The sequence below is a fragment of the Pongo abelii genome, chromosome 10 (assembly GCF_028885655.2).
Source record: "Pongo abelii isolate AG06213 chromosome 10, NHGRI_mPonAbe1-v2.0_pri, whole genome shotgun sequence".
Lineage (NCBI taxonomy): Eukaryota > Metazoa > Chordata > Mammalia > Primates > Hominidae > Pongo > Pongo abelii.
The window spans coordinates 91866486-91871018 of record NC_071995.2 but is presented as its reverse complement, the minus strand read 5'-3'; the positions used below and the strand labels follow the sequence as shown (position 1 = coordinate 91871018).

General features: G+C 44.3%; 1 non-coding gene across 1 annotated transcript; it reads right to left on the bottom strand.

Moving 5' to 3' along the window:
• Positions 1 to 3572: 3572 nt before the first annotated feature.
• LOC112136009 (small nucleolar RNA U13) lies at positions 3573 to 3673 on the bottom strand. Its single transcript, XR_002917221.1, has one exon. It is a non-coding gene; the product is annotated as a small nucleolar RNA U13 (small nucleolar RNA).
• Between the last annotated feature and the right edge of the window lie 860 nt (positions 3674 to 4533).

Here is a 4533-nt window from a genome sequence, read left to right as displayed (position 1 = left end):
TTACCTTGCTTGTTGTTATGAGGATTATCTGAGATACATTTCAGGCAATCAGCACATGTTGACATAAAGGTAGTTTAGCTAATTTAGATAAGGGAGTCAGGAAAGGTTCCATCAATTTAATTTTCTATCTCTAGCCATCACCCCAAATACTGGAGTTAATTTCAGAGATTTCAGGTACTAAAGGGATAGGGAAAGAATTAGAATCTTAGAAAATCTCTAACCTACATCTATTTAGAATTTTACAACTTACATTAAAGGTAATATACTCACCTCGTGCTGTGTAAATCTTGCAAAGTTCTCTAGCCAAATGCAATACATTTCACTCTGACAAGACTAAAGACTATTCAAACAATGTGAATATAAAATATTATACAACTTTTTTCAACTTATGGTTCATTTATACAAAGACTCATTGCCATAGGAGAAGCATCTCAATTATTTTCCAGCTGGGCGCGGTGGCTCACACCTGTAATCTCAGCACTTTGGGAGGCCGAGGCCGGCGGATCACGAGGTCAGGAGTCTGAGAGCAGCCTGGCCAATATGGTGAAACCCTATCTCTACTAAAAATACAAAAAAAATTAGCCAGGCTTGCTGGCACATGCCTACAGTCCCAGCTACTTGGGAGGCTGAGGCAGGAGAATCGCTTGAACCCGGGAGGTGGAGGTTGCAGTGAGCCAAGATCATGCCACTGCACTCCAGCCTGGGCAACAGAGTGAGACTCTATCTCAAAAAAAAAAAATTTTTTTTTCTAGTGGTTGCAATCATTTTATGGAATTCTGTTATTCTCTCTCTCTCCCTCGAAGTGTTTTATGACCCTCCCTGTTGGATTTGGGTCCCTCTCCTGTAGGTTTCCATATCTGCAATTTCCAAAGGCATCTGGGATGTATGGTTCTGTCATGTATATGGGGCTCCCCCAACAGATTATTAATTTGCAGTGGGCAAGAACTCCTCATGTTCCTGAAAACTCTTACTATCCTGCCCCCCGAACTCACAGCTGTGCCACTGCAATCTGCTCTGGGATCCTGGGACTAATCCCATCATGTCCTTCCTGTTCCTCCCTGTTTATGTCAGCCCAGTTTCCCAGGTCATCACTCATCCTTTAGACTCTGATATCCACATGGCCTTGGATATCCCCTTTTCTGATCCCATGTCTTACCCTTCTCCAACTTCTTCTTTTTAAAAAAAACTTTTTAAATTTTTTTTTTTTTGAGACAAAGTCTTGCTCTGTCACCCAGGCTAGAGTGCAGTGGTGTGATCTCGGCTCACTGCAACCTCCACCTCCCACGTTCAAATGATTCTCCTGCTTCAGTCTCCGGAGTAGCTGGGACTACAGGTGCGCACCACCACGCCCGTCTAATTTTTGCATTTTTAGTAGAGACGTGGTTTCACTATGTTGGCCAGGCTGGTCTTGAACTCCTGACCTCATTTGATCCCCCTTCCTCGGCTTCCCAAAGTGCTGGCATTACGGGCGTCAGCCACTGCACCGGCCCACTCCCCAACTTCTGCAACTCTTCCACAGGGACCTCAGCTATATTCTTTCAAAAACCTCACTTCCTCACTTCTCTGAATGCTCTCTTTGCCTGCTTGCTAGACCTGGTTCTCTTGAGCACATTGCTCCCCTTGCTGTTGATGGCCGTTTTCTCTCCCACACTCCTCAGACCACAGGCCTGCAAATGGGGTGAGTGTTCTCATTCCTGTGTCCAGGCTATTTTCCCTCCCACTCCGTAGCTCCCACTACCACCTCTGACTGTCACATCATCAAACTCTACCCCACCGTGTTGCGGTCCTCTAACACCTTCTCCTTCACACGCCCTCGTTCCTTCAAGCTTCCTCTCACCCACGTGGTTCCTGTCATCCTTGATGATTGTTTTATCGTTAGAGATGATTTTTCTTCAATACAGTATCTAGTCTTAGTGTTCTTAGGCTTCCCCTCTTCAAATGGCCTTGCACCCTTCCATGCCTCATGCCACTCACACCCAAAGTCAATCCTTAGACTTCATCATTACTAATAACTGCAACCTGTCCATCAGCTCAATTTCAAGTGCCAGCTATTATTGTTACCATTACTAATTTACAGAATTTGTTGAATAGGACCACTCACTCGTGGGATTAGCACAGGCAAATGAATTACATTCTTTCAGCCCCGTTTACTGTATTCAGGGGCTGTTGTGTGGGTTGGTTGAGATCAGATATTAGTGGCAGGAGACTGGGAAAGAGCTGCAAGAAGGGCTGAACAGTGAAGAGATTAAGGGTGATGAAATTAAGCCAGGAGGAAAGAGGTAAAGCCTGGGGCAGAGAGGAGTGTAGAACAATAATCCATGTTGGAGAAAAGGGATGGCAGATCTGCACACCAGAAGGTGGGGCCCTGGAGAAGGAACAGTAAATAGATTATGAACTGGAGACCTGCAGGGCAAGCAAGGGTGGAATAGGGAGATTAAAGGCAGTCCCAGGGATCCAGGGAGAAGAAAATGGGCCAGGGCACAGAGTAGGGGCTTGTTGGGGACAAGCCCCCCAAAATCTGGCCATAAACTGGCCCCAAAACTGGCCATAAACAAAACCTCTGCAGCACTATGACATGTTCCTGATGGCCATAACGCCCGCGCTGGAAAGTTGTGGGTTTACTGGAATGAGGGCAAGGAACACCTGGCCCGCCCAGGGTGGAAAACTGCTTAAAGGCATTCTTAAGCCACAGACAATAGCACAAGCGATCTGTGCCTTAAGGACATGCTCCTACTGCAGTTAACTAGCCCAACCTATTCCTTTAATTAGGCCCATCCCTTCGTTTCCCATAAGGGATACTTATAGTTAATCCGTTTCCCATAAGGGATACTTTTAATTAATCGAATATCTATAGAAACAATGCTAATGACTGGTTTGCTGTTACTAAATTTGTGGGTAAATCTCTGTTTGGGGTTGTCAGCTCTGAAGGCTGTGAGATCCCTGATTTCCCACTTTACACCTCTATATTTCTGTGTGTGTGTCTTTAATTCCTCTAGCGCTGCTGGGTTAGGGTCTCCCCGACCAAGCTGGTCTTGGCAGGGGCTGAACAAGTATTTGTTAAAAAAAATAAATATGTGACTCCAGGCTTAGGGTTTTGTTATTGTTTATGCAATCTATTTTGGATCAAGATGTGCAAGGGTGTCATATTTTAGGGGGGTATGGGGATGGGGAAGGGTGAGGCATGTTTCTTGCTTTTGTGTTAATTAGAATGGCTGGAGGTCTGGGCAGATGTTTTGGAAGAGGGCTTCAGCCTTCTCAGGCTCTAAGCAGCTTTGTATCAGCAAGGTGTGAACTGGATTTCAGCACCCCCATCTTTGTACCAAGGTTGACAGGGATGGGTATGGTTAATGATGTGGTAGCCCTCTAAAGTTAGTTCTTGAAACCCTCCCTCAATAGTCTTTATATTGCTTGAATCTGGATTCCTGCCTACCTGGAAGCCAAAAAAACTTTAGTTTTTCTGCTGCGACCTCCCTTTTGCTGTAACAGTTGAGGCCAAGATCTAGTTTAAAATGAACAGATGTGTGAACAGAGGTGTGACTCAGGGATTTCTCTCTCATTCCTTTTTTTTTTCATGCCAGTCAGGTAATGTACCAACGTTGTAACAAGATTTGTGGTGGTACGTTTCACACATGCGTGTGAACACAATCATCATGCTTATGAACTACGAAAGGATTTTTTTTTTTTTTTTTTTTTTTTTTTGTTTAGTAGAGATGACTGTCAGTCATCGGAAGGCCCATCTTTATTTTATTTTATTTTTTGAGGCAAAGTCATGTTCTGTTGCCCAGGCTGGAGTGCAGTGGCATGATCTCGGCTCACTGCAACCTCTGCCTCCCGGGTTCAAGCGATTCTCCCGCCTCAGCCTCCTGAGTAGCTGGGATCACAGGCATATGCCACCATGCCTGGCTAATTTTTATGTTTATATATTGTTTAGTAGAGATGGGGTTTCTCCATGTTGGCCAGGCTGGTTTTGAACTCCTGACCTCAAGTGATCTGCCTCCCTTGGCCTCCCAAAGTGTTGGGATTACAGGTATGAGCCACTGCACCCAGCCAGGTGTATCTTTATAATTTGCCCTTACCACCTTCCCCTCTTGAGAAAATCTCATTATGGACCCTGTCTGGCCCAGTGAGCTATGGTCATTTGTCCCCAGAGGAGAGCTGAAAACACGTTTTTCCTCGAGGCTCTGGTAGTTACCAGGAGTTAACAATTTCCTTAGTTGTCTCTTGTTTGGTTCTTATATGCAGAGATGTGCCCAAGGATTCTTCAGAACTGTTATTTTGAGCCCTATTTTTATTGATTTCAATGCAGAACTATACAGCCTGATTATTTTCCAGTTATTCAATTTGACAATTTTGAAACATTTCATAAATAATTTGTCTGTTTGTAAATTTAGGTTGATATTATGCAACTTTCAACATACTTTTAAAATCCATTCTATGATATCAGTTAGCTTTGTTTCGGCTTTGAAATTTGCCCAAGTTCATAGAGTTAATAAGTGGCAAGGCTGAGATTTAAAAGCCTTGAAGGGACTGGGC